The following is a 25147-nucleotide window of genomic DNA, read 5'->3' on the forward strand; positions in this document are numbered from 1 at the left end:
AATGCGAAAACACCCGTGTGCTGAGATTTAGGTGCACGTTAAAGAACCCCAGGTGGTCAAAATTTCCGGAGTCCTCCACTACAGCGTGCGTCATAATCAGAAAGTGGTTTTGGCACGTAAAACCCCAATTATTATTATTAATTGTGGCCATGTTGTCCCTGCAAACTTCTTAATCTCATCCGCCCACCCTAACTTTCCGCTGCCCCCTGCTACGCTTCCATTCCCTTGAAATCCACTCTGTAACCCTTAATGACCATCGGTTATCTTCCTTCCTCATTACATGTCCTGCCAATGCCCATTTCTTTTTCTTGATTTCAACTAAGATGTCATTATCTCGCGTTTCTTCCCTCACCCAATCTCCTCTTTTCTTATCCCTTAACGTTACGCCCTATATTCTTCTTTGCATAGCTCATTGCGTCGTCCTCAATTTAAGCAGAACCCTTTTCGTAAGCCCCTAGGTTGTCTGCCCCATACGTGAGTACTGGTAAGACACAGCTGTTATATATTTTTCTCTTGAGGGATAGTGGCAACCTGCTGTTTATGCTTTGAGAAAGCCTGCCAAACGCACCCCAGCTCATTCTTATTCTTCTGATTATTTCAGTCTCACGATGCGGATCCGTGGTCACTACCTGCCCTAAGTAGATGTATTCCCTTACCACTTCCAGTGCCTCGCTACCTATTGTAAACTGCTGTTCCCTTCCAAGCCTGTTAAATATTACTTTAGTTTCCTGCAGATTAACTTTTAGACCCACCCTTCTGCTTTGCCTCTCGGGGTCAGTGAGCCTGCCTTGCAATTGGTCCCCTAAGGCAATAAGCAGCAATAAGCACTAAGCAAGGCAATATCATCAGCGAATCCCAAGTTACTAAGGTATTCTCCCTTGACTTTTATCCCCAATTGTTCCCAATCCAGGTCTCTGAATACCTCCTGTAAACAAGCTGTGAACAGCATTGGAGAGATCGTATCTCCCTGTCTGACTCCTTTCTTTATTGGGATTTTGTTGCTTTCTTTATGGAGGACTATGGTGGTTGTGGAGCCGCTATAGATATCTTTCAGTATTTTTACACATGGCTAGTCTAAACCCTGATTCCGTAGTGCCTTCATGACTGCTGAGCTTTCGACTGAATCAAACGCTTTCTCGTAATCAATGAAAGCTATATATAAGGGTTGGTTATATTGCACACATTTCTCTATCACCTGATTTATAGTTTGAATATGGACTATTGTTGAGTAGCCTTTACGGAATCCTGCCTGGTCCTTTGGTTGACAGAAGTCTAACGTGTTCCTGATTCTATTTGCGATTACCTTAGTAAATACTTTGTAGGCAACGGACAGTAAGCTGATTGGTCTATAATTTTTCAAGTCTTTGGCGTCCCCTTTCTTATAGATTAAAATTATGTTAGCGTTCTTCGAAGATTCGGGTACGCCCGAAGTCATGAGGCATTGCGTATACAGTGTGGCCAGTTCTTCTAAAACAATCTGCCCACCATCCTTCAACAAATATGCTGTTACCAGATCCTCCCCAGCTGCCTTCCCCCTTTGCATAACTCCCAAAGCTTTCTTTACTTCTTCCGGCGTTACTTGTAGGATGTAAAATGGCTCTAGATTATTCTCTCTTCCATTAGTGTCGTCGGTGCCACTGGTACTGTATAAATTTCTACAGAGCTCCTCAGCCACTTTAACTATCTCATCCATATTAGTAATGATATTGCCGGCTTTGTCTCTTAACGCATACATCTGATTCTTGCCAATTCCTAGTTTCTTCTTCACTGCTTTTAGGCTTCCTCCATTCCTGAGAGCATGCTCAATTCTATTCATATTATACTTCCTTATGTCAGCTGTCTTACGCTTGTTGATTAACTTCTAAAGTTCTCCCAGTTCTATTCTGGCTGTAGGGTTAGAGGCTTTCATACATTGGCGTTTCTTGATCAGATCTTTCGTCTCCTGCGATAGCCTACTGGTATCCTGTCTAACAGAGTTACCATCGTCTTCTATTGCACACTTCTTAATGATGCCTACAAGATTGTCGTTCATTACTTCAACACTAAGGTCCTCTTCCTGAGTTAAAGCCGTATACCTGTTCTGTAGCTTGATCTGGAATTCCTGTATTAGAGACGTTTAGCTTGTACGCTATTCCGGTAAACGGGAGCGGTTTGGGCGGATTACCGGATGGTCGGGGCGTAAACGTGAGCGGTGAAGCCGCCTGGTGTTGTAGAGCTCAACCAGACAAACGCATAGCTAAAACTGCCGTAACTCACCATATCCTGCTTCGCCACTCTTGCAAATTTTTGGCAGCGGCGTAATTGTTAACACGATTATGCCACTGTCGAAAATTTACGCCAGCAGCTCAGCAGAATACAGTAATTAGCTCTGTGTTTGTGTGGTTGAGCTTTGCGCCACCGATCGGGCCGCTCACCTTGACGCCCCCGCTAAACCGGAACACCGCCCGCGCTTGCCTGGATACCGGACACGCTAAAGGTCTCTATTTTCTCTCTTACCGTTAACTCATTGATCGGCTTCTTATGTACCAGTTTCTTCCGTTCCCTCCTCAGGGCTAGGCTAATTCGAGTTCTTACCATCCTATGGCCTCTGCAGTGCACCTTGCTTAGCACGTCCACATCTTGTATGATGCCAGAGTTAGCGCAGAGTATGAAGTCTAGCTCATTTGTAGTCTCGCCGTTCGGGCTCCTACACGTCCACTTTCGGCTATCCCGCTTGCGGAAGACGGTATTCATTACCCGCATATTATTCTGTTCCGGAAACTCTACTAATAACTCTCCCCTACTATTCCTAGTGCCTATGCCATATCCCCCACTGCCTTGTCTCCAGCCTGCTTCTTGCCTACCTTGGCATTGAAGTCGCCCATCAGTATAGTGTATTTTGTTTTCACTCTACCCATCGCCGATTCCACGTCTTCATAGAAGATTTCTACTTCCTGGTCATCATGACTGGATGTAGGGGCGTAGACCTGTACGACCTTCATTTTGTACCTCTTATAGCCGTCGCCGCAGCACAATTCATAGTGCAACGCACGCGTAAAGCGGAGGTCGTCGGTTCGGCTCCCACCGGCGACAAGTTATCTTTTCGTTCACTTTCATTTGCCTTTTCCTTAGTTATTTTCTACATTCCACCACAGCTAATTTCCCAGATGCTTTCCTTGGCTTCATTGTCTGTTGGCTTTATGTGGTCAGTTGTTTCGTTACGTCGTTTTTGTACGACCTGGAACCCATAGACACTCTGCAGCATGCACTAGATGTTTCACGTACGTCGCTGCGGCTACGCCTCTGACACAGCCTACGCAATTTCCTTAGTGCTCCTGCTTTAGCAATGCAAACATAACACTTAATCTGCACGATCTTCAGCGTTTCAGCGCCGTTTTTCTTTCTGCTCAAGAAATTGGAGCTTCCTACAGGGCACTAAACCATGTACTGGTGTTGCATGCCATTTTTGGCACAAGATAATGTTAATATGGAAGAAAATTGAGAAGAAACAGCCAAGCAAGTATAAAATTAACTTCCTTCTTAAGTCTTTTATTCAAGCTGAGCAGTAATAATACAGTTTGTGCTGTATTTACAATCGTAACGCCTTGATAGTCAAAGCGAAACTGCACCATTCATTAAGCGAGATGTTCATTAATAGTATAGATGTGCGAATATTTGTAATTTGGAATGCGAATAGAATAGTCGTTGCTGTGTTAAATTTATGTTCGATTCGCGAATTCTTGGGTGCTATAACGTAAAGGTATTACGAATATATTATTCCATTTCTGCAATCAGGCCTCCAAGATTGGTGAAAAATATTTTGGGCCACGCCCACTTAGCCTGTCTGTCACCGACGTCACGCGACCCGCGAAAACTCCCCATCTGATATGATATGCGCACACTTAGTATGCATAATTAGGCCAAACAAAAGAAGACAAAAATAACGTTAACGTTTCTTTCCGATTCTACGTCTTTTTCACCATTAGCCTTCAAGCACTGGTCCAAACGTTTTAGGGCTGTGCTCACTTCGCCTATCTCTCACGTGACGTCACGAAATTACGAAAACTCACCACTTCTAAGTGACGTGTACGTATTAAAGATGGATTAATATGCCGCACAAAACCAAACTTTTTCGGAGTAGCCGAAGACTGCCCTGTTATGATAAGAACAGAGAGAGAGAGAGAGAACAACTTTATTAAAAAGTTCCTGCTGGGTTGTGAACGAGAATGGTGGGACCGGGAGGCTAGTACCGTAAACCGTCCCTTTCCATAAGAGGCTGGACAGGCTTTGAACCGTAGCTGCGTCCTTCGCCAGCCGGACAGCCAAGAGCTGGTCTTCTGGGCATTCGCTGAGCAGTATAGCCTCCCACTGGTTAGGGGTCTTCATTTTATCACTGTGGTTTATGCTCTGTCTCATAGGGTTTGGAGTTTATGGGCACGTTATGGGCATACCTTTATGCAGCCTACGAATTGATTTTTTCGAATTAGGTGCCTGATAATGAAATCGTGGTTTTCGCATGTAAGACACTAGAATTCGACTAAGGCAAAGCAATTGATTATTTTGAATGTGTTACCATGTTTGCATCTACCTAAAGATGATGTGTGGTGCTGTACTCACACTTCCCTCCTTTGATTAAAGCTGCGTTCTACTTGCACCGCGTGACGTAGAGGTCTTCACTTACTGCCACTGAAATGGTGCGGCAGATATTATGAACATTCAGTCATGCCTTATTTACAAGCTCCGCACTTGACTAACCGTCCTGTACAGCATTACATGTATCAATTCATGTAAATAAGCCTCCTCTTTTCTTCTCTAATGGGTTTCACACATACTGAAAAGATGAAAGCAATGATTAAGTTAGACCGTTTATAAATGGACTGTTTTCACCTCGCCAAATTCATAAGCGACCCATCTATAGCAGAGCTTAATAGCTCGGTACAAGTACCTGGGGCAATGGCTAATTAGATCGCTTGTCCTATATGACATAACATTTGCACATCCACTTCCTTGTAGTTCATCTTGAGGAGCACAGGGAGGCGCCACGAAATGGCTACACTCTAAAAATTTTAACACCCTTAAGGGTGTAAATGGCTTGTCCCATGGGTGACACCCTTTTTGGGTGTATTGCTACACCCCAAGCAAAGGGTGCACATTAACACCCCACAAAAGAAGGGGTGTTAATATGACGTCACCTCACCTATGGGTGTAAAACAAACAAACACCCTTTCTATATGGGGTGTAACACAGACAACCACCCTTTCAATATGGGTGTAGCATGTGACAACACCCTTCCAAAAGGGTGTTATCCCTGCAAGTATTTTAGCGTTCACTACAGCCATGTAGTTAATGGGCAGACTAGCTGTTGTGAATGCCGCCTAGCCTTAGCTATGGTACTACCTTGTTCAGTATGAGCCAGAATCTGTGAGGCGTCATCATATTGCGCTTCTGGTCCGTCATGTGGTAGCATAACGTGCGGCCCTTTCAGGCAAACAATTTAAGGTTTCGCCATTGCAGCAAGGCACACACGCCATGCTTTCGTAATCTTCCTCTGCAGTGATAGTACACTGCCGGCAGGATGCAGAGAGCAATAACAATGCGCGCTGCACTGACACAGGATCTCCCGCACCTTGGTGCACCAGTACTTATAACTCCGTGGAAACAGCACACAGCCAAAAGCATAGTTACATGCATTTCAGAAATGATTAAAAACCTCCTTTTCTTGGTCAAAAATTTTCGCAACACCAGCTCGACCAGGAGGGAAAGACACCACAGCTCGCTGCTGTAGCTCATATTGAATGCAATAGAGCGCAAGCAATGCATGTATTGGCGACGGTAACAAGTGCAGTACTACAGAAGCATACGTTTGCCTGTCAAGCAGTTTTTTGCCGTTTTAAGCACATATTTTATACCTCTATTCATCAAAGTTGTCATTTATCTCCACGGGATGCTTCTACTAGTACCTTCACATATATGACTTAAAGGTAGCACTGAAAGCCCAAGAACAAAGTGCTTCCACGTCGAATAATCTTTCAGCATTTACGAACAAAACAGCATGTGTAGCTGTGCATGCTGTTCAATATGTAAGCATGCACTATTTTCTGAAATATACGTATGCTCCATTTACTGACAGTGACCTGCTTATACCCAATAACTTAGTGTATTTTTCACCATGTGCTTGCATTGAATATTCTACAGGCATTGTAAGTTAAGCTACCAGAATAACAATCAGCTAGTCTAAGGTTACCTAATTGAACAAAATCATTGTAAAATTTGTGACGAAATGTCAGAAGTATTTATTTCATTCAAGAGAAATGGTTACATAATGTTTGCACATTTTAAAAGTAAAAAGGAAGATGAGTAAAACCATACCAATACAAAGACATAAGCACCGAATAATGGCACAGGCTTGCTCAATTAAATTTTAAGCAGAACAGTTTTTTTAAATAACCTCACTACAAACTATCACATGTTTTCATTTGAAAAGCACTGCATCTTATTATAAAGCACAAAAATAACCGGTCACATAAGTAAGAACAAGTCTGAGTGTGTCTTTAACACAAGGATAAAAAGTCGGGCAAGTTGGTACAGTAACCTGATCTTGGATTGTAGCGCGAAGTGACACGGACACAGACTAGAAGCAGACAGGATGAGCGCTAACTCTTAACTAAATTTTTATTGAAACGAAGAATATATATATATATATATATGTGTGTGTGTGTGTGTGTGTGACTGCAAAAAACCGCAGCACATGTAAATGAATATTGAATACATAGTAGTAACATGAAAACGACAAACAAAAGCTATCAGCCATCAACTGCGTGGCAAATCTGAGTGCAAGCTATTCTCTTATCAAGTATACCTGTAGGCATTGCGACCGATGTGCTCCAAAGATGTATGAGGCATTAGTCATTGCAGAGTTGTAAGGACATGACAATCCTAGGATGATTATGTTCTTGAGGCTTTTTTCCCACTTTCCATCTTTTGAAACATGTATACTTTAGTCTTGAAAACAAAAATGCTACAACTGGCGTGTGATAAGTTTTGCATCTTATTTCCTAGCAGGTCACTGAAAATAGCCACGATGACAAGTTTAAATGCTGTTACCTCACCAGACATTCAAATTTCTTAAACACAAACAAAACCAGATAGGCATTAGAGTGAGCATCACTTAAATACATTACACTGGTTTAAAGTTATTGCACCACTTTGGGCCAGGTAAAAACGTTAGAAACATCAAAAATGTTAAGATTCTACGGCCAACCACGAAAACTAAATAAAAAAGATCATTAAGCTGTCTTAAACGGGTACAGGAGCTTTACAACTGGCCATCTTGGTGATGGACACGCAGATAGATGAGCAGCCATTCCATGAGACGAGAATGTTGAGGGCTTCGCATGGAAGTCTGTGAGACACTGCAGAGTAGTTCTTGGTCCACATGAAGGAGGTTGCTTGCATACACGTCTGGGCCACCATACTGAATGCAGTGTTACCGGAACCTTTTCCCCCTGCATTGTGGTAAAAAAGCATGGTTAAGTTTATACGATATTTAATATGCAAAAAAAGAGGTGAGGCATGCAGACAGGACACGAGAGTAGAGAAGTGAACACGAACGCGAAAAACATGAAAATTTTCATTAAATTGTTTTATTAGATAAAATTTTTATACTGTGTGTCATTCATTATGAGGGTTCACAACCGCAACACATTTATTATATAAGCAGGTAGAATTATCAGCTTGGTCAGTTTGTACAAGCTCGTTTGAGGCAAGAAATCGAGTTTCACAAACACAACCTCAACATTCTTGATTGAAAAAGGAACACCTTAGATGACATGCAGTCCTGTGAGTGGGAATTGCACAGTTCAAGAAAAACAAATTAGAACTCACAGACCGATCCTGAAAAAGGAATAAGCACCTGCTACTGCAAAAAGCGAATTAATTGGTAGGTTTTAGTAGCACAAGGGCATCTTTGGCCAATGAGCGCCAAGTCTATATTGCAAAAGATAAAGTTAGTGCATCATTACAAAGCAAATATATAAAGATGACTAATGCCTCTCTGCACTAGTTGCTTTGCTCTAGCGTGAAGTCATTTTAATGCATGCACACGTACGTACACATGCTACACCCAAGTGTAACAGCTGCAAAATTAAAATTGGGCAGCAACAAAGTCGCAACCTTTAACCATTGATCACAAGCTGTACTAGTGACTGGAGGTAGTACCAATATCGCCAATGACTAGTTGCACTCTTTCTGCCCGACGTTATGCTGCTCTTGTTGTCAAAGATGAGTTACAGTCGGCATTGAGGGAAAGCTGCCCTCAAGAGCAGCTCTTATTTTTGTGTTATTTCTAACCAGAGACCAATGAAGTGATAAATTTTTAGAAAGAGAATGACACCGAAAATTGAGTACGTAAAACATTTGGTACATTTTCCGGAATTAACTTCGGGGTTAACAGCTAAAGCGGCAATCCAGACACTAGAACATGTTTTGACATGTTTGCTACCAGTGAATGCTGGAAAATATGTTGGCATTCTGTAGTTTTGTCCAACAATGCAAAAGGGATTCTTAATAACTGAGGAAATAAATGGAAAAGTATCATGAAGTATATTTCGTGAATGTAATGCAGAATCACTCAACTTCTGTTGCTATATAATCTCCACTTGATTAACCTGCACTTTCTGAACTAGTTCAGGAGGTACTGCATTTCACTACTCATTCCACCAGTTCAACGTGGTAGCAACTGCACGTTGTGATTTGTTTTACTTAGTGCAGGCTATGTACATGGCGAGTTCACAGCATTCCCTGCACTCAGCCGAAAGGCAGTGCATGTTTACGCAGCAGGTGTGGTGCCGCTTCTGCACAAGCGAGGCGCAGAAATAAGAGTTTCATACAATAATTACTAGAGGGAACTCTGACGTTAGTGTCCACAGGAGATCAAACAAGAACGGCTGTACCAGCATGGAAATTATGGGAAGTACATGGATTTGCCTAAACTACGTCTGTTTGGCTTCAAACGGCTTTGTGACTTTGTATTCTAGTCATTTTCAGCAATATACTGTGTAATAAATAAATAAACATTAGAATCGTCCGACGACAGGATTCAAACACAGGAACTCTAGAACAGAAGTCTGATATTGAAACCATTAAGCGATGGAGGCATGTAACGACAAGCGAGTGCAACGCCCTGATGAATTTATCGCGGGCATACTAGTGCCTTGAGACGCTTGGTGCCCCTCGATTTGGCTACCTGGACAAGCTCAATCGTTGCAATTAATAGCAATTGTGCGTGTTGGCGCCGTCTTCTGCACTTCGAAGAGTATAGACTGCGCTGAAATTTACGACAATAAGATTTATATAGCGTATAATATACGAAGCCACAAGAACGTCTGAATTCACAAGCACGAATATCAGACAAATCCATGTGCTTCCCATCATTCCCATGGTGGTACGACTGCGGCGCCAGAGTTCCCTCTAGTAATTACTGTAAGAAACTCTATGGCAGAAATAACCGAAGTGCCTCGCATTTTGTTCTGGAGTAATAAACTAAGTTTTGCTGGTCCCATAAATCTTACTGGTCATTAATTCCAAGTTTTAGTGCAGTCACATGTCTAGTAGGCAATTGTATTTTGCATAAACATTGCAAAGCCAACTGTGATGAAAGTTCACTCTGGTAAATTGTTTATGATCGAGTAGCATAGAGTACTGAAGCAATCTCTGGAAGGCAAGTGAAGTAATTTTCTTATTAGCAGCCTTTAAACAGCATTCGAGCATATGACACATGCACGTAAGATATGCAGATAATATTTCCTTGACTAAGCAAGAAGCGATGCTTCATGTTCCACGAGACTACTTCTATCAAAGCAGTATTGGTGCTCTCTAAAAACAATGCCAATGCAGATGATCCAAATATTTTTCAGGGGCAACAGCTATGCCTGAAATCATGCTAGATTAGTTTTTTTAAACACATGCTCAGACCATGTTAGAAGTGCTTCTTAAAATCCTCCTATTTATTAGACTAGTCATATATCTGTACACAAAGGCTACTAATTAGGTCCCATGCTATATCATCTTAACAAAAACTTCACTTAGTAATACACATGCTGTGATAAGATTTGAGACCACATTGAGATGCTGAACAAGGTGAATTCATTATTTTTAAAATGAAGCTCCTGTTCTTCCAAACGAGAAGAACGGATACTGAGGGTCAAAATTTTTTCTGAATCACAGCTGGAAGATGCCAGGGAAGGCACGTGGAAACTTATTTGTAATTTTCTATTTAAATGTAGAAATGATAAAAGGAAATGAAAATGGTAAAAAAAAATGGCTGTGGCTTAGGTAAGGTTAAGCCCAGGATGCGAAGCATACTAGCCTTTATTTTAGTTGTTGAACCACTGTTTAGCTTGGTGAACTGCTGTTGCTTGGCTATATTTGGTTCGGCTAGACGAAGAAACAACTCATGCGTTACTCTGCTTCGCCTTGGACGCCCCGCATTGGACGCGGTGAGCGTCGAGCAACGCAGCGTTCGGCGCGGCAACGAAATGTGCGCCTGAGCAAACGACGCACGCCTGAGCCTTAGAAACAGCTCGTATCTAAGGCAACACCGCATTCACTAGAGGCGCTTTTGTACCGCTTTGAAGCATCGTACTCGTGGCTCAGTGGTAGCGTCTCCGTCTCACACTCCGGAGACCCTGGTTCGATTCCCACCCAGCCCATCTTGCAAGAGTTGAGCCAAAGCCACTTCTCCTCTGTCGTGACGTCACGGTGTCACGTGGTATTCAAGGCGACACCGCCGCGCCTGAGGAGCTGGGTTGAGCTCTCGTAATATGCTTCGCATAAAAACAGGCATGGGGGGAGAACGAACCTACAGCCTTTGCATTAGGCATGCGATGCACTAACCACTGTGCCACCGAGGCAGCATTCAACCGTCCACAATGGCCCCTCAGATTGTCGACGCTCGAACACGGCCGTAGTACTACAGTGGTTAGTATATCACATGCGTAATGTGAAGGTTATGGGTCCGTTCCCCACCAAGAGGTGGATATCTTTTAATCCACTTTCACTTACCTAGAATTCATCATTTCTATACTTCATATAAAAAACTTAAAACATGTTCCTCTATGCTTTCCTTGGCCTCATTATCTGCCGGCTTCTTCCAGTTCTGTTACTTCCAACACTTATACATATTCTAATCTGGTAAGTAAACAGTTCTGTATGATGCTGGAATGCAATATGAAACATTATTGCAGGGCCGTGTTATGTAGAATGCCTTACATTGCCCAGGCAAGGTGTATTTATGTCAATCTGAAAAAAAAAACAATTCCCACTCTAGGCAGAAATGCTGTGTACTGCTGTGTGCAACAGGGTTTAACGAAAACAACTTGTTCAGAAATAAAGCCACCAAACAACGAGGAAATATGTAAACTAGATGAAAATTTGTGCAGTTGCATGTTAAAAATTTAGCACAGCAACAGATGTATACATAATGAAGGAAGCGCGAGGATGGTTTATTTTGGACACACGGGGCAATATACTTGAAAGATGCATGTGAGCTTACATGGGGAGAAATATTGTTTATGTAGCAGCTAAACTACGAACAGGCCTAGAACACACTGATGCAAGGTGTCGAGCATGTAAATCTTATCATGCCCTTAAGTGAAAGAAACATGGCTGTTTCTCATGATTTGCTACATATGGCTGGCTCACACAACTTAGCCAGTTCTATATATGCCTTGTAATTACCAGGTGGTCTGTATGACATGTGCAAGCTTTAAATATGTACAAGTGCCACGTAGCTGGACAGCACCAAGGCAATGTCGTTTGCCATCGTTTTGAGGAAGTGAAACCAATTCTTACATTTCTTCTAATTAGTTAATTAGTAACGATTACTTAACTGCTCAAATATTATATTCAAAGCAAAAGTGTCAGTGCGAAAATTGTAGAGCATCCTGAAAAATTCCCAATCCAGCTTTCTACTGCTCAATAGGTGCAACAAATTTTTCTTTCAAGCTATAAAGAAGCCAGTGAACACATGCAAGAAGTGCCGTGCAACTAACTGCTCGTGCACCTGAACACCATTTGGCTCCTCCTTTCATGCTTGAAAAAAACTTTTTGAAAAGAATATTTTAGAAATTGATTAATTATTATTGACTATGTTTTAGGCAAAATGCATGAAATAGTGTGACTGCCACCGCCATTTTCGGCGACATGAATTGACTCCATTTTCATGTCCAAATCCAGCTATACATGGTGCGTGTTTTGAGCTGGTTCTGTAATTTAGGCTGGTTTTGACTAATTGAAGCTTCGCACTTTAATAATGGAGTCAGGTTAAAAAGAAATTGGTACATGAACGGCCACTGACAGTACTACATACTCCTTTAACTTAGTGCAAAGTGCTTGTGAGCCAAGAAGTTGGTAGTTCTAAGCAGTATTTCTCATTTTGACCTGGTGTAATAGCCCACTTACTATGATGCCATGCTGCTCAGTCATGCTGGTCCCAGCTTCAATCTAGGCCATGGCAGCTGCCCTCCAATGAGGGTAAAATGCAATACCGCTTATGCACTTAGATTCAGGTGTACATTAAAGAAGCCAGGTTACCAAAACTTTAGGTTTTGGGATGTAAAAGCCCATAATTTAATTTTAAAATCTAAAAGTGCTTTATTAGGAGCAGGGGCATCATTTTGAGCTTTTACTGCACTGCCATGGCACCAAGAAGCTCCAAGTAAATAAAAAGAATTTCTTAGACAATGTACATATCTTGCAAACATTTACAAACACTTCTCTGCATGCACCTCCGTTGCTGTTATATTTAGATCCGTATGCCAAGGCGGGCTATGATGTTAGAACATGTTTCAAATTTTTTTTACCGCTTTAAAGTTGTTGGTTATTTTGCATCTCACTGTGTGTCGAACGCACATTTCAGTGCATCAATTTCTTCAGAAAGTGCACTCCTCTTTATTTATTTGTGCATGCAAAAAGGGTTCAGAACTGCTTTCTGAAGGTCTGTATAACAAGCAAAAAACAATTCTATGTAGGCTGCACAAAGAGAAAGGATTGGTTTGTAAATATGTTATTTAGTTCTTAAAAAAAGAGGCAGCTGTCAGTATTCTGTTCCAAAGTAAAAATTGCCCCTACCTGGCTTTGCTTCATTTTCCAATGCTGATGGTCCATTCGGGGGCACTCAACTGATAGGCTGCACTTTGGCGATGTCGGGTGTGCTGTCGCCAGGCCCAAGGTCGATCGACATCCTCACCAAAAGTAGAGTCCAAACGCTATAAAAGAAATATCTCATCATTTTGCTATCAGTTTTGTCATCTTGCGTGTTTCACACACGGCCGTCAGTGAAATATTTCGTCACTTGGATACTGAAAGAAATTCAAGCATTTTCTGGCAGCCAGGCTGATGATGATGATGTGTGGTGTTTTATGGCGCAAGGGCCAGGTTTGGCCAAAGAGCGCCATGACAAGTGGTAATGTTGACGATGTATTATGGAAGATGTGACTTGGCTGCAAACTGGCCTAAAAATTGTCGATGTGAAGTGCGTAAAATCTACGTGCTATAACATTATGGCGATGACTAATGACAAATACTATTAACATTAAAATCCATCGTGGAAGAATGATGCAAAATAGAAAATATATAGGATGGTAAAATTACTTGGAGCACTGCTGCCTCGCGGGAGCCCTTGAAACACAAGGGCCTAGAGGCATGTGCTATATGAAAGAGCTATCACAGCGGCATCCTCTGAAGAGAAGGTGGCAGCCAAGCTGAATACACAGTAAATGAAGAACATTAAAGAGCAGATGCAGTTGTCATATTAGATTGATCAAGTACAGCAGAAATGGAAAATAAATCAGTGATACTGTGTCTGTTGGCTTTGAATGCAAGAAACGTAAAAACACGGCCTTGCAGCCACGCCACTTTGAATTTCCCGCGTTTGCTACACCTCACAAGTTTGGCATCGTCCGGTACTCGGGGATAGTAACCGCTTAAAATCAAGATGAACGAGCGTCAGCATAAATGAACAGGATACTTAACCGGGCAATATAGGCGCATAAAACAACTCACGTAGCGAAGCTACTGTCAATTACCCGATGACGCATCTGGGGGCGGTGCAGTTTGGGCGAACAATTCAAAAAGGAATGCGAGTTTCACTTGTTTCACGCCTACTAAGCTAACACAGAATTTGAGTTTCTTACTAAACTATATTGGATATTTACGCTCCGAATAAAACGCTGGAAATTTTGTTACCTCACATTGCATACGTATGAGTGAAGAAATTGATTTTATTTGTTATACCCAGACGGCACGCAGCAGCTACCACTCTCATGCAACAAAAGCATGAAAGTGGTACTCGTGACACCGAAAACAAACATATACAGCGCCAAAGTTACGCCCCTTAGAGCTGGAACTAAGCACGATCAAGCCATTTAGTTTTCTAGCTTTCATAACGCCATAAACACGACCAAACATCGAGCGAAAAAACTCTGCTCTCGAAAATTATTACCGCTTCCATTTATACACCTATCGCTGCCACAAGCAAACGTCAATGGGCTAGCTATCCACAAGCCGCAGATTAGACTGACAGCAACATATTACGGTAACGTAAAACTATTTCCACGCTGACTTAGCAGCCGCGGTGTGCTCTAAGTGCCAAAGTTCTCGTTTGCCGCTCGAAGTTCACACCATGATCACGGGCACTGCATCTTTCACATGAAATATTGCACGCTTTGCTCCGGAGCTCAATAGGAGGGCGAAACGCATTTGCACGTACCTGAAATCCGCATGCCGGAAACCCGTCGACGCTTCCGAGAACGGGGCGCACAGCCATACACCCGTACGGCGGCTTGACTTGAACGTGAGGCACTTCTATCAAACATTTCACATGCGACATGTTTCACACCGATTGCGCGAGCACCAGAAAATGACGCAGGCCGCATTGCGACGCCGAGCAGACGTGCAGACACCGATGAGCTGTGTGCGCGGATTGCAGAGAACAAAACCATACAAAACGTTAGGCGCGAGAAGATGGCGACTGTCGTTGCGGAGACGACGAGGACGAAGCAATGACGCGCGAATGAATGTTGCCAACCGTTGGTTCCGCGTTATGCCGGCGGTGGTGGCTTTAGTGGCGTGTGTTGCGGCTGTCTAATTTTTTATTTCTTTTCCCCAAACAGTATAGCTAAGATCAGTTCTTTGTTTAAATTTTTAGTTGTGTCGTTTGGCATTATCTTTGTCTTTTTATGCTATTAAGTGGCCAATTATGGCCTCTCAGGTTCGCGCGCGCCAGCTTCGCGCGCAAATCTCAGAGGCCATAGACAACTCGTTAGAAAATGCCGTTATTGTCGTAGTTAACGCTTCATCATCCTTTCTTCAACTGAGATAGAAAGGTAGTGTCCCTTTTCCTGGGGTTGGGAGGGGGCGATCAAGACGGCATCGCTCAGCGGGGGGTGGGGGAGTAGGTTGGTGTTGGTTCTTATCGCGAAATTCGTGAACCCTGCGATTTTTTTTTTTATAACGTAAGCATTTCTATACTTCCCCAACAAGAAAAACCATCCGTCCGTCAGTCCGTACCGCACGATATCTTTCAATATAGAACCCGCAGCAGCGAGTGAATTCACCTTCGTGCTAGCTCTCGCTTCAAGGCTTCAACGCGACCGAAGCGGCGAGAACACTGCGCTCACGAAGCTTTCAGCTTATGCAGCACTATGCGCTTTTCGCAGATCACTTTCAAGATAGGCGTGCGCGCGTCTGTTTTCAAAGCGAAGTAAACGGTGAGAACACAGCGCGTGAAGTTTTCAGCAGTGGGCACACTCTGTCCACAATGCAGTTCGCTTTCAAGATACGGTTCGCGCGGCCGTGCCACAAGCAGCCGCCGCCGGAGAACGGTTGATAATGGTTCGTCGCGGATGAGGAGGGCTAAAGAGCGATAACGGCTCAAAACGAACGGAACGTCACCAGCGCGCCTGGCCCCGCCACCTGCAGTACTTTGCTTGCGCTGCCGACCAGAGCAGCCCGTGTCGCCGCAGCGCTGGCGCTTATACTTGTCGGATCAAGTCTCATAACATTGATAACGACATGGACTGCGTGTAGATGAGGAAGAGTCACAATGCTTACGCACACTTAGACAAATCCGAGAGGAGTTCATGGGTGATTTTTTTACCGGAAATGTACAGTCAGCGGTGGGACCCAGAGTTGACAATGCCTGTAAGAGGGGTGCCAAGCTTTTTTTCTTTTGTGAGAGTCTTGCCCAGCTCCCAAAGATCTGCTCAAGCTAAGACTTTCTGATGGCTGTATGTGTTTTTTTTATTGTCGCATGCCCTCGAACCGCCACGAATCCTACAGTGTAATGGCATTAATGCAGTATTCACGTCCAAAGGGAAATGCAGCCGTTAATTGGGCTGCCTAAGGTTTGCGGCCCGGCGGCAGCTGCCCTCCTGTCCCCCGTTTCCGTTGACAAGTTAGGGGGAGGGGTCTAGAGCAATCTTACACCCCCCTCCCCACAGTGGCGTAACCAGAAAATTTTTTCGTGTGAGGGGGGGGGGGGGGGGGTCCCAATTGACCGTGGAGGGGGAAGGAGCGGGGCCATTGCCATAGCAGCAAAAATTTTACTTTTAGTGAGCGTTACAAGTGCCCGGTGTGCCTCACTTGGCTACGCCGCTACTAGCGCCCCCCCCCCCCCCCCCCCCCCCGCAATCGACGGAAATCGAGCTATCAGAACGTGCATGACACGCATGCATGACATAACATGAAAGACATGCCGCGAAGCTAGCATGGATGTCGTCACATCATCATCATCATCAGCTTATTTTGACGTCCATCGCAGGACGAAAGCTTCTCCAGCGATCTCCAATACCCCTGTCTTGTGCTAACTGGTTCCACGTGTTTTCAAGTTTCCCGATTCCATCACGTCCACATTATTCTCTGCCGTCCTCGACTGTGCTTTCCTTCCCTTAGCACCCATTTTGCAACTCCAATAGACCAGCAGTTCTCTCCCTTACGCATTGCAATGTCTGCCCAGCACGACTTCTTCCTCATAATGTCAACCAGTATATCAGCTATTCCCGTTCGCTCTCTAATCCACATCGCTGTCTTCCAGTCTATTATCATCATGCCTAATAATTTTCATTCCATCGTTCGTTGCGCGGTCCTCAACGTCTTCCCAAGCTTCTTTGGTAACTTCCAAGTTTCGGCCCCATACGTTAGTAACGGTAGAAAGCAATGGTTAGCAGTAAGCTCCCTGGTCATGATTTAGTAATGCCTGCCGTAAGCTCTCCAGCTAATGTTTTATTTTTGTTAATTTCCTTGATCAGAGGCCCCTGCGAGTAATTAAGCTCAATAAACGTATTTCTGCGCAGGTTCTAGAGGCTGACTGCCGACCATGACATTCGTTCTCTCGCCACGCTGCGGAACATTACTTTTCTCTTCTGCATACTAAGGCCCAAACAATGAAACGTTCCTTTCCTTCGAGCGCTTCCTAACCTTACGTGAGGCCTCCTTACAGCGAAGGACCGATGGAGGAAGCAAGCGTACTCTGAAAGCTCCCTTTACCCGTCCTCACGTAAGGAGCGGTTGCCGCCATGCCTGGGTTCGAGATTATCTCTTAAAAGCTTTAGGCGAACACCAGAACACCACTATTCAATAAAAAAGGTTGTATCGTCACACAATCTTTAAGTTGATGAGCTAATATAGAGAAGCGTGGACGCTATTTTCTAGTTTTGTTTATTAAACCTAAAGAAGTAGCGTATTACGGTGCAAAACTTGATGTGATCCAGCAACGCTGGTACGCCGGCGTCGTGCAACGCCTAGCAACGCTTCCATGCCGCACGCGTGACTGAAACGAACGTGCCTGGCAAAACGTACCGTGCTCGCGCTTCTCCGAAGGTGGGCGACAGCACGCACGCGCAAGCAAACGTCACGTGGTTAAGCAGTGAGGCGAAGCGCTCGTTCAGGGCCAGGAGCGGCGTAAGGACGCATGAAGGTAGCTTGGTCCAAACAATAAAACGTTCCTTTTAGGTGTGTGCGAATATTGAAATTTTCGATTACGAATCGAATACGAATAAGGCGAAGAACTCTCTTCGAATATCGAATCGAATATCGAATACATGTGTAGTATTAAAAAATTGCAAGAGAGGTAACAATAGCTTTATTACCCTTTTAAAAATAAGATTGCATTCTACAAGGTTGCTTCAAATTAAAGAGGTACTCAATTATAGATAATGGACTCAGGTAATGCCCTCAGTCAGGTAAAACGCTTGTTACAGATTGTAGTGAAGGAAAATTAACTGCTCAATATGGCCAGAAAGTAAACGCTCTCTATGCACTGTCACATTTCTACCGGTAGAAAAGACTCACTAGGAACTGAAGTGGCAGGGATCGCCAAGTACTTCCGGGCGAGTGCATTTAAAAGCGGGTACCTGAAGCGGCCAATGGACTGCCACCACTCACAAGGATTCATGCCCCTTTCCAGAAGAGGCTTTTGCGCGTAGTCTGTAACTTCCCCCTCAGGGGCAGATGCCAAATGTGTCTTCTCTTTGTTCATCACTAGATCGTCAAAAGCATTCCATACACTCGATGCCACCAGTGGACATGAAGTCGACGATGGCATGGCGGTGTCCCCACGGTGTTCCACGACGGCTTCCTGGAGCTCCCTTGTCACAAGGTTTTTCAGCCAGATCATCTGAACAGATGCCTGATAAACTGTGGCCATAAAGCGCGGATCAAGAAACATGCCTAGGCTGGCCACTTCATCAAATTTCCACTCCGCACAAAGAGCCTTGATACATTTTGAATCAATGTTAGCAAACCCTGAGTTGCCTTTGCAACCTTCAAGGCAATGGGGCATTCCAAAAATAATTGGAATTATAAAGCTTGGTGAAAAAGAAACCGAAACTGATCATGTCTCAAATGCCTGAAGCAGATAGACTGAAACAGAGCATACAGATAATGAGCGGATCATGCGAAATTCTCAGTTAATAAACATGTTCTTAGGAGAATGCGGAGCAAGCATACAATTGGTTAATTGCTCAATTATTCGCAGTCTATCCGAATATTCGCCGTTTCCACCGTTATTCGGCCGTCCTCGGATATTCGTGAATTTCCGAACATGCATTTCTCGAATGGAATACGCTTCGAATATGGAAAATATTCGATTCGTATTCGAAATTCCGAATATTCGCACACTCCTAGTTCCTTTCCTTCGAGCGCTTCCTAACCTTATGTGAGGCCTCCTTACAGCGAAGGACCGATGGAGGAAGCAAGCATACTCTGAAAGCTCCCTTCACCCGTCCTCACCTGAGGAGCGGTTGCCGCGTGCCTGGGTTCGAGATTATCTCTTCAAATCTTTCCGCGAACACCATTATTCTATTAAAAAATGTTGTATCGTCGCACAATCTTTAAATTGAATAGCTAATATAGAGAAGCGTGGACGCTTTCTTCTAGTTTCGTTTACTAAAGTTAAAAAAAAGTTGCGCATTACAGTGCAAAACTTGATGTGCTCCAGCAACGCTGGCACGCCGGCGTCTTGCAACGCCTAGCAACGCCTAGCAATGCTTGCATGCCGCACGCGTGACTGAAACGAACATGCCTGGCAAGACGTACCGTGCTCGCGCTTCTCCGCAGGTGGGCGACAGTGCGCATGCGCAAGCGAATGCCATGTGGTTAAGCAGTGAGGTGGAGCGCTCGTTCAGGGCCAGGAGCGGCGTAAGGACGCATGAAGGTAGCTTTGGAGCTACCTTATGCTGAGGAAGCACCAAGGAAGCCTTCACCGAGGGCCCCTCAGTAAGGAAGCTTTCAGAGTGACATAAGGTAGCCTCACCCCAATGAAGGCTTCCTTAGTGAGGTAAGGAAGGTTTCATTGTTTGGCTTCTTATGCTGAGGAAGTACCAAGGAAGCACCAAGGAAGCCTTCACCAAGGGCGCCTCAGTAAGGAACCTTTCAGAGTGACATAAGGTAGCCTCACTGCAATGAAGGCTTCCTTACTGAGGTAAGGAAGATTTCATTGTCTGGCCCTAACTCTCAGTCAGACTTGCACTTTCTTTGGCATGTTCCTCAAACGTTTGTTGCAAATAGTCTGCAGTGTTGCTGAGTATGCCAATGTCATCTACGAACCGTAAGTTGGTGAGCTATTTACCGTTAGCCCTCACTCCTAACCATTCCCAGTCTAACTGGTTGCACACCTTTAAGTATTCAGTGATAGCATTGTAAATATTTTGCTATTGATCATATGAAGCCTTTTGCAGATATCTGGCTATGCAAAGTCTGCGCGTTAGTGTCATCCGTTCAATATCAACATTCGTGGGAAACTTCATTTTTGACCACTGTTCGGAGCCAGTGCGCTGCTGCCTAGGTGCCCCGATCTAATCATTCCAGCTACCTGATTCAAGCGCAGGTAGCGCGCGTTTCATGTACAGCCAATATCAACGCCTTAACTGGCAATGTTCATTCATCATATACTGTAAGCTTGTTCACTTACTCCGTTATAATTAGGGTGTAAATTAGAAAGCCTGGGGTGTTCCAAGGGTGTTTTCTTGTTGAACACCCTTTTTCGTTAAAAAGGGGTGTTTCAAGGGTGTTTACAAGGGTGAAAAAGATGATTACACCCGCATTACACCCATAAGGGTGTGAAAATTTTTAGAGTGTACTTAAATTTAATAAGAAGTACAGTTCCCAGAAATCGCGTCATATGTTCAAGCACACGCATTAAGTACGACTTTGCGGTGTTCGTTATGAAGAGGACAGTATGAATGGGTTAGGACATTCCGCGAGCGGAGGCTGGAGTACATCGCAGCAGTTCATGTATGTCGGTCATTTCTTACGAATAGCCGTGCCAGCCTTTGATGCAGCAGCAAGAACATACATGCAACGTGCCCGCTCCGCCACGCCAACACAAACTGAGAACGGGTTATAATCTAGACAGCGTTACCACCCTTGCCGCGGCTCGTCATAGTACATGTAGCACTTTAAGCGTCGCAGCGTCGGAAGGCTTGCAGCAGACAGGCCACCACAAACGACTTGTTTTCGCGTCAACACAGTGCCGACTTCTGCACGTCCGAGGAAGGGCTGCTGTTGTCTACACGAGCGTTCACGAGGCCCATCTTCTTTGATTAGTGCTGGTGGCAATCGCGCCACCTGTTTCGAGAACATGCTCGTGGCATTAGCGGTTGCCACATGCAGAGCACAACTGCAGTCGTCAAGCGCTTACTGCGGAATGGCCGTTTGTGGCCATCCGGCAGCGATGAATAGAGCGGAGTGCGCCAAATGGTGTTGCGGATGAGATACGGCAACGCGCAGTGCTGCGAAGTCTCGTCAGGAACGGCCAGAGGGAAACAACTTGCGAAAAAGCTCGCAGACCCGACGCGCAATGTTGCAGGCAACACTTCAAGGGACGACCATGGCATTTCAGAACGCTATGCTCGCTTTTATGTATCCACCGTTGGTTGTTGAAGGAACTTCTGTTGGTCTCTGCCAACTTGCGAAAGCATGCTGCGGAAAATCGCGCCTCAGATCAGGCTGTTTCCTTTAAGCCTATTTTCTTTCATGCAAGACAGTTTCTGGCTTGAACGTCCCGCAACTATAATGATTTATAAGAGAACTCATATATAGGAGCCCTCCGGAATAATTTAGGCCGTTTGAAGTGTTTAACATGCACCCAACAGTACACGAGCGTTTTTTTTTTATTCTGCGCTCATCGAAATGTGGTCGCCGCGGCCTCGATCGACCCCTGGACCTCGTACTGAAGAAGTAGTATTCGTATGATGTTAAATGGCAGCAGGGCAATGGCAGGCACCGCTGCCAACGCGCAAGAACTATTTTGTCCTAATGACGGAGATCCCAAAGCACGAACTAACGTCCAGTAGGGAGAATAAGAGTGACTTTCTCAATGCGACATCGATTTCTCGTATAAGCATGACGTCCTATACCTACAAAAAAAGAATGAAAAGAAAAAAAAAGAATTCTGTCATCACAGCCGAAAGCTATCGTTGGCACTTGGGGCCGGGCTTACAAAAGAAAAAGAAAGATATTATCGCACTCTGACATACTCTCTATCCCCGTTTCTCGACCGCAGAAGTTTACAAAGCAGCTGTAACGCAACAACTGACGGCTTCCTTTTGTAACAGATCGAGTAGTTATCATCGCGCATGAAAGCTTTACTGAAAACAGTTATTGATGCAGTCCTTTGCTACCGAAGAAGAACTCTGCATTGTTTGTAGGGCGTGTCGATCTAGTGCAGTCTTTTTCTTTTCTTCTTTTCTTTCGTGTCATTTTCGAGTGGAAGCAATCGCGTACTTTAACGTATTGAAAGAGAAGTTAGAAGATCGAAATATAGTCAAGGGTTGGACTGTACACCGACTGGCGAGGGGTGTTTCTCCTTGACAGCAAAGCGGCGAGTGTTGTTTGCTGTCAAGAAGAAAAAAAAAATGATCAAAATATATATAAGATAATGATAACTCGTGCCTGCAAACTAAACGCGATAATGTCCTCATGAATAGCACGTCTAATGTACGAAGATGCGTCGAGCAAATTAAGTACTTCCATTGTGTAAGAGCTTAGTATTCCCTATTGCCTGCGTACGTCATGATATGTCAGACCATTTTATGGCTATATATGTTTATATATCTACCGATACTTTCAAGTCTCCGCGCTGCATGATGCTACAAACGACAGCGTCGAGCGCTGATCAGTGGCTTTTCGCAACCATTAGTGTATCTTATATGAGTGCACCAAGAAATTACGAGCCTATGTTCTGTCTCATTCAATCAATAATAGTCTTTAGATGAAGAAAACGTTGTGTGGTTGCGTTTTTCTAAAACAGACATAGTTGGCAGCCCTTACTCTAGTACTGCCCTAGAAGTATTTAAGGAAGTAAAGCACACCTAATTTTTTATCATGAATTTTCTCTTGTTCACATGCCTGATATTCGGCATAGGACGGCATGAGTGCAGTAAGGCACAAATGTCTGTTTTGTTTCGTTTGACACTACCCTGCTTTGTCGCATATGGATAGGGGTGGCTTTCACCAAGTCTTTTGCTTACCGAATTGGATGGTCCGACGACGCCTCGTGTGAGGACTGTGGTAACGAGGAGACATTTCAACACCTTCTTTGTGACTGTCCTCGTTATAATTTACAGAGACAATCACTCGCAACCGCGATAGCGCGCTTTGACCAAAGACCTCTCACAGAGGATCTTATTTTTAAATACCGCCATCATAAGCCATCGCAGCAGAGGGCGACGAGGGCACTGTTGCTGGTTTTGAGGGCGACAGAATTGGACAGGCGGCTGTAGCATGAACAGATGATGATAGTGCTGCAAGTGTCACTGTGCTGTGCGATGACAGTATTCGGTAACAGTGACCGATTGTGATTGTGTGTCTATGCTCCTTCCCTTCCTTATCTCTACTTTGTTACCACTTTACCTCCCCCTCCCCTCTCTCCTCAGCGTAGGGTAGCAAACCGGATCTTTTTCTCTGGTTAACCTCCCTGCCCTTCCCCTTTCCTCTCTCTCTTTCTCTCTTGACCGGCTGCTCACTCATACAAATGAAAAGGCAACGAGCAAATTCCAAGTTGAAAGTAGGGCTGACTAGACCATGTTGCACGAATTTTACGCAAAGAAACAAGCAACAAAGAATAAGTGGCCAGAAGAAGGTTTTTCTTAAAACAAACAGAAATGATCTGCAGATACCACGCGGAGAAGGAATGGACGTTATGCGAAACATTTTGCAGGTAGCAGACTATCCAGTATCGTTTGGGGCACTACAACGCATTCCTTGATGAACACGTTTCTATAAGTGAGAAATTTTGTGGGACACCACGGTAAATGTTGAGAACGTTTATACGCTTACACTAAGTACCTATTGGCTAAATCCAGGGGTTTCGTACAAAGCTGGTTCACCTTAGTAACTCCCACGTGTCATTACTTTTTCGATTGCACATTGTTGGAAATTCACATTTGTTTAAGTTAAATATTAGACTTAATATTAGAGTTAGTAGAACTTAAATAAGCCCCCAAGCTTGAACAATGCTCTACCTTTGAACTGCGCGCTGCCGTGTGAAAATCAAAGAATTTCAGTTCGATGAACAAAGAGCAGCTCTATTCAACAATATGGCTTGAGCGTGAAGCCAGCATGAAAACAACGATGCGCTAGTATACTCTCGATATATAAAAAAAAAACCTGCTACGAAAGAAAGAAAGAAAGAAAGAAAGAAAGAAAGAAAGAAAGAAAGAAAGAAAGAAAGAATAAACAAAGCGTGAACAAGGAAAGCATGAGTCTTATCTTGTTCGTGCGTTGTTGATCCCTTAGAGTCTCCGATCCTTTGGGAACGCACAGAAAGCGATTCCCTTACACATGCTCAGGACACACGCCTAATCGCGGGTGTGATGTCAAGGAAATTTCTATAGGTTGCTTGCCGAGTAATTACTACTAACCCCTCGCAGACACAAGCAGAGCCCGCTCCTTTGAGATTTGCACTGCTCGTTCACGTCGCCTTCTATAGCTATTGGGCGTTCAATGGCCCTTCAGAAGTGCAGCGAAGATCACGCACTCTTGCATCAACACATGATTAGCACCATCGCCGGAAAGTTAGACTGTCATCGATTTGCCTCCCTAAGCACAAGTTCAAAGTTAATGAACGCAACCTGCAAGTCCATGCCTGCGTAACCCACGAACTTCGACGCGAGAAAGCAGACGCTGACGAGCAGAAGGGAATCGCGTAGTCACCGCAAACTCTCACGTCTGCGTGCTAGCTGACGTGTGGTTCTTAAGTACTCAATGTTTTCAGGCTAGAAACGGTGTTGCAGACGATGTTTGGCAGGAGTCGTGCAACGCTTGCTTTCTTTTGCCAGATATCGTGGGCATTGTACACATACGAGTATATGAATAAACTGTAATTGAATTGAACCGAATGAAAGAAGAACAGAACCCACACTCAGGATAATTCAGCTATACGTAAGGCTCTTCCGCGACTGGCTATTGCTGTGACAACCTCCTCACCATAACGCCGATGAATATCATGAGTGGTTACTACGGCGTAAACGGTAATCAAAGACGTAGCTTTCCAACGTAAGGACGTTTACAAGTGCGGGCAATAGTGGGCGAGAAAAAGTACCTGCAATAAAGCGCTGCATTTTCCATGCGAACCAATTTAATGATTCAAGACCACACAATAAACTAAATC

The 25147-nt window shown here is 44.2% G+C and overlaps 1 protein-coding gene and 1 long non-coding RNA gene across 3 annotated transcripts in view; both read right to left on the reverse strand.

Moving 5' to 3' along the window:
* The window catches only part of LOC135918710 (uncharacterized), a 485047-nt gene that overhangs the window by 134641 nt on the left and 325259 nt on the right, over window positions 1-25147 (reverse strand). The gene's annotated exons all lie outside the window — the stretch shown is intronic.
* LOC139055552 (uncharacterized) lies at window positions 5616-14980 on the reverse strand. The gene is made up of 3 exons (XR_011511851.1): window positions 14747-14980; window positions 13108-13244; window positions 5616-7484 (listed from the first exon to the last, which is right to left on the reverse strand). It is a non-coding gene; the product is annotated as an uncharacterized lncRNA (long non-coding RNA).

The sequence above is a fragment of the Dermacentor albipictus genome, chromosome 2, assembly GCF_038994185.2.
Source record: "Dermacentor albipictus isolate Rhodes 1998 colony chromosome 2, USDA_Dalb.pri_finalv2, whole genome shotgun sequence".
Classification (NCBI taxonomy): domain Eukaryota; kingdom Metazoa; phylum Arthropoda; class Arachnida; order Ixodida; family Ixodidae; genus Dermacentor; species Dermacentor albipictus.